General features: G+C 39.0%; 1 pseudogene; it reads left to right on the top strand.

The window, feature by feature from the left end:
- Positions 1–342: 342 nt before the first annotated feature.
- LOC101615683 lies at positions 343–1,998 on the top strand (annotated as a pseudogene).
- Positions 1,999–15,052: the final 13,054 nt, after the last annotated feature.

The following is a 15,052-nucleotide window of genomic DNA, read 5'->3' as shown; positions in this document are numbered from 1 at the left end:
AACATTCTCTAAAATAGACCACATATTAGGACACAAAGCAAATCTTACCAAATACAGGAAAATTGAAATAATCCCTTGCATTCTATCTGACCACAATGGAATTAAACTACAAATCAATATCAAGAAAGGCTATAGAGCATACACAAAATCATGGAAACTAAACAATGCACTACTAAATGATTAATGGGCCAATGAAATCAAGAAGGAAATCAAAAAAATTCATAGAGTCAAATGATAATGAGAACACAACATACCCAAATCTGTGGGACACAATGAAGGCAGTTCTAAGAGGTAAATTTATAGCTGTAAGTGCCTATATTAAGAAATTAGAGAGCCACCGTTATGCAAGTATACTAGGTGCTGCTGCTACTGCTGGGTCTCAGGCTGTCCCATGGCATCACCCCAGGTACTGGGGCTCCCCTACCTGCTTGCCCCTCACCCCCACACACTGGCCTTCAGTCTGACCCTGCCTCTGGTCTCCCCTTGGCCAGTGGAGGAGGAGAACCCAGCCTTCTGGAACCGAAAGGCGGCTGAGGCCCTGGACGCCGCCAAGAAGCTGCGGCCCATTCAAACCTCAGCCAAGAACCTCGTCATCTTCCTGGGGGAAGGCATGGGAGTATCTATGGTGACAGCCACCCGGATCCTAAAGGGACAGAGGGCAGGCAATCCAGGGCCCGAGACACCCCTGGCCATGGACCGCTTCCCATACATGGCTTTGTCCAAGACATACAACGTGAACAGACAGGTCCCAGACAGCGCAGGCACAGCCATAGCCTATCCCTGCGGAGTCGAGACCAACTTCAAGATCATCGGCTTGAGCGCAGCTGCCCAAGTTGACCAGGGCAACGCAACATGGGGCAGCAAGGTCATCTCTGTGATACACCGTGCCAAGAAAGCAGGAAAGTCCTTGGGCGTGGTGACCACCACCTCGGTGCAGCACGCTTCCCCCGCCGCCACCTACGCGCACACGGTGAACCAAAACTGGTACTCGGACGCACAGATGCCCACCTCAGCACTGCAAGAAGGCTGCAAGGACATCGCTATGCAGCTGGTCTCCAACATGGACATTGATGTGATCCTCAGTGGGGGCCGCAAGTTCATGTTTCCCAGGGAGACACAGGACCCTGAACACTCAGCCCAGTATGGAACCAGGCTGGATGGACGGAACCTGGTAAAGGAATGGCTGGCTAAGCACCAGGGGGCCCGGTATGTCTGGAATCACACAGAACTCATTCAGGCATCGCAGGACCCAGCAGTGACTCACCTCATGGGTCTCTTTGAGCCTGAACACTTGAGGTATGAGAGCCACCTGGATCCCACACTCGACCCATCCCTGATGGAGATGACAGAAGTGGCTGTGCGCCTGCTGAATAGGAACCCCAGGGGTTTCTACCTCTTTGTGGAAGGTGGCCACATCGACCATGGTCACCACAAGTCCTCAGCTTACCTGGCACTGAATGAAGCTGTCATGTTTGACGCTGCCATCGAAAGGGCTAGCCAGCTCACCAATGAGAAGGACACGCTGACGGTGGTCACTGCTGATCACTCCCATGTCTTCTCCTTTGGTGGCTACACATATCGGGGTACCTCCATGTTCAGGCTGGCTCCCTTCAATGGTCAGGATGGCAAATCCTTTACCTCCATCTTGTACGGGAACGGCCCAGGCTACATACTCAGGAGAGGGGTCCGGCCTGATGTTACTGACCAAGAGAGCAGCCACCCCGCGTACTGGCAGCAGGCGGCGGAGCGGCTGTCGTCGGAGACGCACGGCGGCGAGGACGTGGCCGTTTTCGCGCGCGGCCCGCAGGCGCACCTGGTGCACGGCTTCCAGGAGCAGAACAACATCGCGCACGTCATGGCCTTCGTGGGCTGCTTGGAGCCCTACTCGGACTGCGGACTGCCGCCCCTGCCGGTCACAACGAGGGCCCCGGCCCCACCTCGGCCCTGTGGTTGCTGGTAGGGATGCTGTTGCTGCTGGTGGGGGAGTCTGAACTCTGACCCCTGGTGCCCACCCCCGTGCCTCAGCTGGTTTCTTAGTGCCCTCATCCGGTGCTCCCTTACTGGCTTCTCCTTTCCCCCTTGGTTCCCTGCACCCCCCCTTCCAGGCCTCCAATTCCAGACCATTAATCCGGACACTTCACTATGGCTCCCACAGGCCTCCCTGCCTCCCTCCCAGACTACCCTTAATCCAACCAAATTCCTTGGATCATTTTCTTGGGTCAGTTGTCTGGTGCGCATCCCTGGCCTCGGCTTCCAGATAAGGTGGTGGTACTGCCCTACCTGCACCTTGGGGAGTACAAAGTAGGTACCAGGTATACACTCAGGGCTGGGACTGGACAGGATACAATGCCAGACTTTCTTTTTTCTTTTTATTTTTTTGGTTTTTCTTTTTCTGTTTCTCGAGGTAGGGTCTCGCGCTAGCCCAGGCTGACCTGGCATTCACTATGCAGTCTCAGGCTGGCCTTGAACCCACAGCGATCTTCCTACTTCTGCCTCCTGAATGCCACCATGCCCAGCCAGTGACAGACTTTCTAAGCTTGTCTCCACATCAAAGCTTTGGACAGCCATCTGCTGCTACCTTCACCCAGGCTGAAATAGCCCAAGTCACTGAGGCACATGAGTCCTGCATTTTTGGTCACTATTCCACCCCATGCTGGAAAATTGAAGGAAAACCCTGTGCTTTGTAGGGGGACAGTGAGGGCAATTGAATAGCCAGACCTTCCTGAGACCAGCTGGAGTTGAACTTTTGTTTGTTTTAGGGTCTCACTCTAGTTGAGGCTGACTTGGAATTGACTATGTAATCTCAGAGTGGCTTCGAACTCAGGGCAATCCTCCTACCTCTGCCTCCCTAGTGCTGGGATTAAAGGCGTGAGCCACCACGCCCGTTTTTTGTTTTTTGTTTTTTGTTTTTGTTTTTTAATCCCATGCCAGGCTGACACAAAGGCCATTTTCTGCCTTTCTGGAGCCTCCTTTCTTCTGGGATAGACATAGCAATAATAAAACGAACTGTTACACTGCTATATCAGTAGTGCTTTCTAGAAAACACAAACAAGGGGCTGGAGAAATGGCTGACAGGTAAGGCATTTGCCTGCAAAGCCTAAGGATCCACATTCAATTCCCCAGAATCCACGTATTTAGAAATAAAAGATTTACAAAATGGTTAAAAAAAAAGAAAGAAAGAAATCAGAAATGTCACAAGTAAACTACCTAATGCTTCACCTTAAAGCCTTGGAAAAAGAATAAGGCAAACCAAAAATCAGTAGATGGGAAGAAATAATAAAGATTACGGCAGGAATTAATGAAACAGAAAAAAAAATGTTCAATCTTTAAAAAAGGTTTATCTGATACTTGGAATCTATAATTCTAAGATGGCTGCTAATGATGCTAAAAAGCCTGCCATTTGAATTTAAGATTCAGGAAACTATCACAAAATAAACAGCAATGCAGTTTTGTCAAACTCATCAAAACATTAAGAATGCCTGGATTGAATGGATTTTTCAGTTTTAATAGACAAGAATTTCTTTTTCTAAAGTTGGCTTCTATTGCTACAGAGGAGCCTATTCAGAATTTGGCAGCTGCTGTCACTTCTTAGTATTGGAGTTTTGGTCTCTTCTTCAGTCTTTGAAAACATTAGTGAAGAAAAGCACTTCAATTGGATGAGTGTTCATCGGGCAGTTCCTAATTGTCCATAATCTGATACAGGAGAAGCATTTGACCCATTTATATTCTTAAGAAATTGATAGAAATACTGGAGGGCCAACATTTATATAAATTCACAAAACAGATATGAAACTTTGTGAAGACGTCATTAGATTAAAGTGCCCTGGGTGACCAAATGTGTGCATTGTTTTATTTGTTGTTGTTGTTTGTTTGTTAATTTGTTTTGTTTTTCGAGGTAGGGTCTCACTCTAGCCCAGGCTGACCTGGAATTTTTTAAAAACCTACTACTGGGGAGAGACTAAAAGGTGCACAGAAAGTAAAAAGGTGACTGTCAAAGAGAAACTAGAAGAATTGGAGCCCGGTCACATGTGGGTGCCTCATACCACTAAAAATAGTTGGTTAGAGGCTGAGGCAGGATAATTGCCCTGAGTTCAAGGCCATCCTGGGTAACAGAGTGAGGCTTTTTCTTAAATGTAATTAAAGCAAAAGAAGTATCCAAGCGATGGGGCACAGTAGTTGAGTGTTCCAAGAAACGGTTTCCCTTGGGTAAATAGCCACACAGAAACAAAGGTCTGAAAGAAGTCATACTGGTACACTGAAGCAACTAGAAATAACACATTAAGTTTTAGTAATGGTTTAAATGACTAATGAATTCAGTTTCAGTGCGATTTCAAAATAGGTGTCCATGAATGTAGACCTCACATTTTCAAAGTAGTCATTTTTATAGTATGTATGTGCAAATATGTTTAGATAATATAGGCTTTAGGAGGACATTACAAACATTGGCTAAAGAATAACTATTAGTATTATTTATTATTATTTGGCCCTAGTAATAGAGTTTCTGAATAAATAGATATTATCTCATAAATTAAACCTTATAGACTTAAGAAACAATAGGCAGTGTTAAAATCACTTGCATTTGAAAATAGTGACCATGTAGTCATTGTTATGTTATTGCACAGAATCTTCATGTTATGTGAAACAGGTACATCGTACACAATGTTCTAGGTAAAAAGCGACTTTTATCTGTAAGGTTAAGAGAATTATATTGTGCACTCCATTTTTTTTTTCCATTCATTTGTTCAAAGATAAGCAGCAAGCTATTACACTCTCTTGGAGTTGTGTGCCGAGGCTATTTTTGGTCACCACTTATGGGAATGCTTTATGAGATGTCAGCATGTATGAGAAGAGATAGCTTGGTTTGTCATGGGCAGATAGGCCATATTCTGGTACAGACTGATGGCTTTGTCTTTTATCATTGCCACAGGCTTATTTAACAATCTGTGACTCTGTTTCATCACAAAGAAAACTGTCATTCCCCAGACATGTGGCCTGAACATCCTTTCATCTTCCAGACCAGCATCAAGCAGACCAGCAACTCCAGATGGACAGTGAAGGCTGTAACCATGTAACAAGGAAGTTTGTTCTGGCATCAATCCAGGGTTTGCACTTTTGATTTGATTAAAATGTTGTGGAAAACATATCTAAACTCTTAAGTTGTATAGGCTATTATGTTACCAATGTCACTTGAAAGGAAATGCTTCAATCAGCTGTGTTTAAGTGGTAATTATTTTTCATGATATTATTCTAATTTCTAGATAAATCAACTAAGATTGATTTAGTGCCACCATCTTCAGCTCTGCTCTAAGCCCAAGGTGTTATGATATGTTATTCTTTGAAGCAAGACTGCTGAGAATTGACTAATACATTGATCAAATGTGAGTGTGCAGCAAGTCTGCCACAATTCTGAAGATGTCAGTTGTTTTGCTCATTTTATCAATTAATGAACATCATGTGCAGTGATAAGAAGGAAGGTTTTTCAACATTTATAGGGGAGTTTTGTGGCTGTATGTTGATGGAGTATCAAAAGTTGCAGCATTTCTACAATAGCCGATAAGGACACATGCTGGCAGTGAAAGTGGGCCTTCTCTGCTGCTTCAGCACATCATCTGACCCCAGACATTGTATCTGATACAACTGTGACTTGGCAGATCAGATTAAACTACTTGGGGGACATTAAAGTATAAATATTTCATAAGTCCTCTCGTGGGATTGAATTTAAACTGAAACACTTCAAAGCCTCAGATGCTTGGTCTCACTGATTACTTTTGCCTCTTTCTTCTCTTCAAATTTCTACATTTTGCAAGGTCATCGCTTGTGGAGTTTACTTTTATGGGGTTAGGGTTACTGTTTTATGATAAAGGAGAAACAAGGATGTCTAAAGAATTGGAATCTTGGCTACAATGTTTTAAAGCTAAAAGTGAAGGTGTCCTTTGGCAAATAAGGTCTCTTATGAAAAGACAGATGATTAATGCTAATGAGAAGGGACTTTTGTTTTGTATTGTAACTGAGAACAGAGAAAACGATCGCAGAGGAAGGGCAAACTAAGAACCCTCATGCAAATCAGACACTAGGCCTAAGGTGCCAGCTAGGGTCCCAGATCCAGATGAATACTCACTTCTGAGTCCAACTCTGCTAACTCAGATTGGGAGCAAATGCCAAAGGGACAGACAGTTATCTCTCCCTTCTGCTATCCATCAGCATTTCAATATAGGCTAATAGTGGTCTGTGCCAGGCATGTCCAACCTGTGATTCATGGGCAGCATTCAAACAAAGGTAGCTCTGAATATGACCCAAGACAAAATAGTAAACTTTTAAAAAGGTATTATTATATGTGTATGTGTGTGTGAGAGAGAGAATAATGTTTATAATTCAATATTAGAGTTCTCTAATGTAAACTTTGTGATAATAATATTGTCATAATATCAAAAGTTTCGACAAGACTAAATGAGCTATTCTAAAATTTGCATTGGTTTTTGGGAACAAAAGACAATAAAATACATACATAACACACTTATTGTGGGGGGTGAGATACAGAGAAGAATGGAGAGAGAATAATATTTATAATTCAATTGTAGAGTTCTCTAGTGGAAAATTTACAGACAACAAAATGGTGTTACAATATCAAACTTGGACAAGAACTACAGAGATGGCTTACTGGTTAAGGAACTTTCCTGCAAAGCCAAAGGACCCAAGTTCAATTCCCTAGTACCCATTTAAAGTGAGATACACAGGTCACACAGGTGTCCAGTTTGTCTATAGTGGCTATAGGCTCAGGCATACCCATTCTCTCTATATATCTGTCTTTTCTTTCTCTCTCTCATAAAGAAATAAAATAAAATATATTTTCTTAAAATGTAGGACAAACCTACATGAATTATCTTAATTTTTTATGGTGTTTGGGGGAAAAAGTAAGAAAATAAAATACATATATACATGTAGATACTCATACATTTCTCTCTCTCTCTCTCTCTCTCTCTCTCTCTCTCTCTCTCTCTCTTGTGTGCTGTGTGTGTTTGTGTGTATGTATGTCATTAGGTATTTACAAATGCATATAGACTTTTGAAATTCTATTTCTTTTTTTTAAAAACTTCGATCACAATCTGCATGATGACTCTCCCTACTATTCTATGAACATTACCTATGTTCTCAATTAGAAAAAAACAAAACTTTTCTTCATTTTAGTAGTCTATCACTTCCTAAGAAATATCTATTGGCCAAATGATTACTTCTTTTTCTTTAATTGAAACATTGCCATCAAGCTTCTTACTTTTTCAATTTTTTCCTAATTAAAGTTATTTAGTGGCCCAGATTAGGTTTGAGTTTTCTTGGTAGTCTACTTTAAATATACTGAAGTACCATTTTAAAGTAGACAAACATTTCTTGTAATTAGTAAATCTTTCTGGGAAAATTATAATCTTGATGAACATGATGCAATTAGCCTGTACGTTTAGGGCATGGCATTCACTGATTTTGTCAACTTTGACTTCCATCCAACTTTAGATTTAAAAAAAAAGGGGTGTAGACCCTCTTATAGTCTAAGGTTAGTGGCAGCTTGACAATGGAAAGCAGAATCATTATATGGATATGATTCTGCCTTATTTCCCAGTTCTAGATATGGTTTCCTTTCCACTGAGCAGATCTATTAGCCAATGCAAGAGTAGTTGGTTACCCACCATGGCTGTGTGCCACTATTGCACTTGTGTGAGCATCACATCAGGTTGTTTGCGTCTGAGTCACTTAGAATTTGAGTTACCTGGACAGATGTTGGCTACTTTTCCCCAACAGGTCATGTAGCTCATTCCAGCACTGGATGGACTAATTATCTGGGGACTGGCTCTCCTCCAGATTCCAAGAAGTTCTCTCCATGGTCTGTGCCAACAGTGTTTGGTGTCTTTAACAGCAGGGTCTTACCATTAACCTCTGGTGAGAAATCAAGTGCTCTGACAGAAGTTTGTCTTGTTTGTTTTTGGAGATCTAGTAGGTCTCTCTGATCAGCAGCTCATTGTGGATATAGTCCACAAACTGATATAGAGAATTATAGGCCACCACTAAAGGAAAAGAAAAAAGTAAAAACCAGAGAAGAAATTAAAACAGGAGAAATATGCAGTTAGGTTTTGTCTCACTCCAGGGCCCTTTGATTTGGGTGCTCCCCCTAAGGTATTCCACCTTTTAGTCTGACTTCCAGGATATAGGATTCTATGGAACCAGTTCAATATGTGTTAAGTTTTGTGTGTCTTCCCCCTCCCCCCCCACACACCTTTCCCCTTTCCCCAAGTCCTACCCTCCCTATTGTCCAAGCCTCAAGATGTTACTCAGTTCTGTCAGCAATTTGGGCTGATCCAGGTTAGGAACTGCAAATGAGTGAGACAGTTGTCTTTCTATGATTATGTGAGTTCACTTAAAATTATCTATTCAAAATTTGACCATTTATCTACAAATTTCAATGTATCACCTTTTCTTGCTGCTGAATAGAATTCAATTATGTAGATATACCACATTTGGTTATCCATTCATCCAAAACTGGGCACTTAGGTTGATTCCAGATTTTCAGAAGTCTCCATATTGATTTCCACAATGGTTGTACGAGCTTACATTCCCACCAACAGTGAATGAGTGTTCCTATTTCTACACAGCCTCACCAACATTTTTTTTTCATTTGATTTTTAATATTTGTTATCCTTACTTGGATAGGGTGGAATCTCATAGTTGTTTTAATTTAAATTTCCCTAATGGCTAGGGGTGTTGAATATTTTCTTAAGTGTGTTTTAGCCATTTATATTAATTCTTCCTGTAAGAACTCACTATTTAGTTCTCTGACCCATTGGAGTGGCTGCTTGATTTTTTATTGTTTAGTTTTTTGAGTGCTTTGTAGATTGTAGATATTAGTTTTCTGACAGTGGTATAGCTGGCAAAGATTTTATCCCATTCTGTGAGTCATCTATTGCCTCTGTTTATGGTATGTATGTCTGTGCAAAAGGTTTTTAGCTTCATGGAATCCCATTGGTTGAGTGCTTGTTTAATTTCCTGGGATGTTGGGGTTTTGTTCAGGAAGTCTTTTCCCAGTCCTATATTTTGGAGAGTGCCTCCTACTTTTTCTCCCAGTAGTTGAAGAGTTTCAGGTCTTATACTGAGGTTTTTAATCCATTTGGACTTAATTTTTATGACGAAATGAGTGAGTCTAATTTCATTTTTCTACCTACGATCATCCAATTTGTCCAACACCATTTGTTGAAGAGGCTGTCTTTCCTCCAGTCTGCATTGTTGGCACCTTTGTCAAAGCTCATCCAGCTGTAGGTGCTTGCCATACAGTCTGGGTCTTCAACTCCTTTCCACTCGTCTATATTTCTTTTCCTGTTTTGTTTTTTCCCCCCTAGTACCATGCTGTTTTTGTCACCACGGGTTAGTAATATAGCTTTAGATCAAGTATGGTGATACCACCAGAGGTGTTTCTTTTGCTGAGTACATATTTAGATATCCGAGGCCTTCTGCCATTCCATGTGAATTTTGAGAACAGTTTTTCATTCTCTCTGAAGAATGATGCTGGTATTTTTTATTGGTATTGTGTTAAATATGTATATTGCTTTTGGTAGAGTTGTCATTTTCACAATATTAATTCTACCTCTCCAGGAGCATGGGAGGTCTTTCCATCTTCTCAAATCCTTTTTTAGTGTTATCCCAAATATTTGATTTTTTTTTTTTTGGTTGCTATTGAAAAGAGAACATCCTCATTGATTTTTTCTCTTTATATATATATGTATGTATTTTCCCTTTGCATATAGAAAGCCTACTGATTTTTGTGCATTGATTTTGTACCCTGCCATTTTGCTGAAGGAACTTGTCACCTTTAGAAGTTTTGAGATGGAGACTTTCAGGTCACTTATATACAGAATCATGTCATCTGTAAGTACAGCTTAGTTGACTTCTTCCTTTCCAATTTGAATCCCTTTTATTTCTTGCTCCTTTGTATTGCTTGGGCTAGTACTGCTAGTACTATGCTGAACATCAGTGGTGAGAGTGGCACCCCTGTTTTGTTCACAATTTCAGTGGTAAATCGTTGAGTTTTCCCCCATTAAGCATTATTTGGGCCTTAGGAGCTTTATATATAGCCTTTATAGTGTTGAGATATAAGCCCTCCATGCTTATTCTTTCCAGTATTTTGATCATGAAGTGGTGTTGTATTTTGTCAAAGGCCTTCTCTGCATCAATTGAGATGATCATATGCTTCTTATGGCTCAGTTTATTTATGTGGTTTAATTACATTGACTGATTTCCATACGTTAAACCATCCCTGCATCCCTGGGATGAAGCCTACTTGGTCAAGGTGGGTAATGCTTTTGATGTGTTGTTGAATTCAGTTGGCAAGGATTTTGTTCAGGATCTTTGCATCTAAGTTTGTTAGAGATATAGGCCTATAATTTTCTTTTTTTTGTTGCATCTCTGTCTGGTTTTGGTAATAGGGTGATGTTAGCTTCATAAAAGTAGTCAGGGAGAATTCCCTGGTCTCTGATTATGTAAAACAGTTTGAGAAAAATTGGTTTCAGTTCTTCTATGAAGGTTTGGTAAAATTCAGCTTGGAAGCCATCCAGTTCTACACTTTTCTCTTGGGGGGAGGTTTTTGATTACCTTTCCAATCGCCATGGATTTTATAGGTTATTTTAGGAGATTAATCTGTACTGAGTTTAGTTTTGGTAGGTAGTATGTATCTAGGGGTTTATCCATTCCTTCCAGATTACTTAATTTTGTGAAGTAGAGATTTTAGAAGGATGCCCTGATGCTTCTTTCAATTTCATTGATGTCTGTTGTGATCTCTGCTGTTTCATTTATGATTTTATTAATTTGAGACTTATGTTATTTTTGCTTGATCACTTTGGCTAGGAGTTTGTAAATCTTTTATTTTTTCAAAGAATCAGCTCTTCATTTCATCAATTTTGTGTTCATAGTTTCCCATTCATTAATTTCTGCTCTAATCTTGATTATTTCCATCTGGAGCTCTTTGGGTTGGATTCTTCTTGTTTTGCTAGTACATTTAGGTAAACAGTCAGCTTATTAATTTAGGATCTTTATGTCTTTGTAATTAAGGCATTTAGGTGCATGAATTTTCCCCTTATGACTGCCTTCATTGAGTGCCATAAGTTTTTATAGGTTGTGTTTCATTATCAATTCAATTCTAAGAATTTTACAATTTATTTTTTGATTTATTCCATGACCCATTCATTGCTTAAAAGTGTGTTGTTTAGTCTCCAGGAGTTTCTGGTATTCTTGATGTGTCTCTTGTTAATTTCTAGCTTCAAAGTATTATGACCTGACATGGTGCAGGATGTTACTTCAATTTTCCTGATTTTATGAAGGCTTACTTTATGGCCTAATATATGGTCAATTTTGGAGAAGGTTACTTGGGCTGCTGAGAAGAATGAGTGTTCTGTAGAGTTGGGGTGGAAATGCCTGTAAATATCTATTAGGTCTAGTTAATCTATGATGTTGTTGAGATCTGTTATTTCCCTGTTGATTTTCTGCTTGGATGATCGGTCTATTTATGATAGTAGAGTATTGAAGTCCCTGACTGTGATCATGTTGATGTTTATTTCTATTTTATTGTTTGGTAAGTTTTGTTATATAACTATGGTGCACCTGTGTTTGGTGCACATTTATTTATGATTGTGATGTCCTCATGTTGTATGATCCACTGGATTAGGAAGTAGTGGCCTTCTTTGTCCATTTTGATTACTTTTGGTTTGAAGTCTATTTTATCAGATATTAATATAGCAACACCCACATTCTAATTATCATTTTTTTGGAATATTGTTTTCCAACCTTTCACCCTGAGGAGGTGTCTATCTTTAGTGGTGATAACCTGTGTCTTTTGATGGGTGATTTAAGATCATTAATATTGGCTCTTGAGATTGGCTATTTAACTGTTCTGTGTGGAATATTTCCTCAAGTATTTTCTGTAGTTCTGTCTTTGTGTTCATATAATCATAGAGGTGGCTTTTTTTCATTGAAATTTTTTCTTTCACCATCTATTATAAGAGATACTTTTTCTGGGTCAAGTAGCTTGGGTTGGAAGCCATAGTTTTTCAGACTTTGAAGTGTTCCATTCCAAGCCCTTCTAGCTTTCCAGATTTCCATTGAGAAATCTGATTCAATTCTGATGGGATTGCCTTTGTATGTTGTGAATTGCTTCACTCTTGTATCTTAAGACACTTTCTCTTTGTTTTTGTTGTTAAGACTTTTAACTATGATGTGTCTTGGAGAGTTTCTTCTTTGGTTCTGTCTGGTGTTCTGTGGGCATCTTATATTTGGATGGGCCTCTGTTTTGCAAGATTCAGAAAATTTTCTTCAATAATTTTGTTGAGTATAAAGATTTCACTAATGGCTTCTTTTCTAAAACAAATCTTTAACTCATTTCACCATAAGATGCCAGCAGATGAGACATGACAGCATTTCCCCACCAGCTATCATGTAATATATTCACTCTTATTTTTATTTAAATAAAGTATATGTTCCGATTAGATATCTATGAAACAACCAGATTTTTAAAAGCTTATATGTTAGACAAAGTATTGAAAATATTTCATGACAGAAGCGATTAAAGTTCTATAACATCTTAACTCTCTGTCCTTAAAGAAAAAAAATCATATACAATTCAAAGGGAATACTTGATACTCTATACACACAGGGACCCAATACTTAATATTATCAGGTACATAAATGCATGATAAGTTGAAGTCAGTTAACTCAATAAAAATATTATTTTATATTTGATAAAAATAAAATCTTTGGATTTAAATTAAATGACTGATACAAAATATTCAATTGTTGGGATTTTATTGTGAGACTATGTTTTACTCTGTCATCTAGATTTGTCTCCAACTTGTGTCCGTTCTCATGCCTCAGCCTCTTAAGTACAGAGATTATAGCCAATAGACTTGGCTTGAACCTTTTAGAGACTCAACAATGATAAGCTGCTTTTGTCCTGGTTCAGGGATTGAACTAAGGTCCTTGCACATGCTATACATCACTTTCCCGCTGAGCTACATCCCCAGCCCCAGGATTCACACTTCTGTTTGTTTGTCTGGAAAGCACTCTTTGCAACATGTGACCTAATGTGAACCACAAAAGTTTCTTCCATTCGGAATCAGAGTATATTAAAATAAGGAATCACACATAGCATAAATTACTTTAATATTAATTTTCTGCCAGAATTCAACAAGTAGTATATATATGATTTGTATATATGTGCTATACACATAAATATAAACATAAATATAAATAATGAAGCAAAATTGGCTTGCCAGTGAAAACTAGGCATTCTATAGCTCCTTGCCAGGATAACTATTGAATTTCTGGCCAGGTTATTATACATAATGAGGATCCTACCAGATTACAACTCATTCCTTTCTCCCTTCTGCAATTCAGGCTGAGTGAGAACTATGGCAATACTCAGTGTTTTTCCTGCTGCATGCAGGGAAAACTTCCCTCTCTTTGTGCTTGATTTGCTACATTTCATTAAGTAAATAGCTACCTTTCTGTCACCCTGGCACAAGTTATATGCCCCCAAAACATTCACTGAACAGAGTCAGCGTGGTTATGACTACTCACAATGGGGCTTCCTTCCTGTGGAATGGAGTTGAGTTTCCAGTCTCCCATGACTCTAGTGACACTTGAGGCCATGCTTTCTCAGACAGGAAATAAAACCTTGAAAGTAATGTACTAGGTGTCTCTGTAATGCAGGGTAATGTATTATTTTTCTTTTGCTTCACACAGTCTGTGCCTAGCCTGAAGCTAAAGAGTATTACCTTGTTCATATTTATCAACATTTAGAAAGAAGTGCAACTTGACATATGGCATTCAGTGACATCATATATATTTTCAGAAAGAAAATTATATTTATTAGTGACCACACCTTTTATTTGCCAGTTTGAATTCAAAACATCAAAAAGTGATTTAGATCAGAACAAAAAATTCTAAAATACAATATTAAAAATGTTCTCATGTCCAGTAGATGTCCCTAGTTGGAAGTCCCATAGTCCCATTTATAAATTAAATATTTGTATTTTATTATATGATGAAATGAGGTGAGGCTTTTCTTTTTCCTACTAAGAACAATATATAAAGTTAGCATATTTCTTTCATATAGTCAAACATTATGAAATTCAGAGGATATTAATTTTACTAAATTATCACTTTTATTAACACTAAGACTAACTTGGGATTATTTTAAAGAAAATTTTAATGCCATTGTGGACACACACTACTCTGAAATGGTAAGGCTGATAGCAATGTGGATGCCAGCCACTCTTTTCAGAACTGGTACATATGGCCTTATAAATGAAATCACACAGGGAAGCAGTTTCAGAATAAAACAATTCAGTTCAATGCTCTAGAGCTTTTCTTTTCTTTTCCTTCTCTTGAAACAGGCTGTGACAGTGGAGCCCAGTCTATGATCAAACTGATGACCCTTCTGCCTCTACCTCCCAGGTAGCTGGCGTGTCAAGTATATGCCATGGAATTGAAAGCAGCTTTGTTCTGCATGTCTTAAAATGAGGGAGAGAAGCAAAGAGATCATTTCCATTGTTTTTTTTTTTTTTGTCTTTTCTATAGTAAATGAAAATTATAGTGTCATTGTATATACTAACAAGAACCTATACTTGATTATTCATTTTATTTAGCTATTTTCCCCCCTTTTTCAAATAGCATGATCAAAAATCTAGGATTTTAAGTCTCACTTCAAATTTTACCATATTTTGTCTATTACAGGGAAATGCTACCAATCAGTATAGGAAACACTATTTTATAGTCTGTTTTGCATGAACATGTAATCATTGCTTTCCAAACACAAAGCATTTTTGAATATTTCAAAGCTAGCTGAATTTAGTTTAGATTCATTGTCATCTGTCTCAGAAAATGAAGTGTCAGTATTTACCTTGTCTGTGCTTTTTAAACTTACACATCTTCTATTTTTAAATTTTTATTTAAGGAAGATTTTAGATGCAAAGACAACTAACTAGCTCTTCTGTCTAACTGTCCTATCTTCAGTCATCTATGAATA

Source organism: Jaculus jaculus, chromosome 4, assembly GCF_020740685.1.
Source record: "Jaculus jaculus isolate mJacJac1 chromosome 4, mJacJac1.mat.Y.cur, whole genome shotgun sequence".
In the NCBI taxonomy this organism is placed as follows: Eukaryota; Metazoa; Chordata; class Mammalia; order Rodentia; family Dipodidae; genus Jaculus; species Jaculus jaculus.
This window is presented reverse-complemented; position numbering and strand designations above follow the sequence as displayed.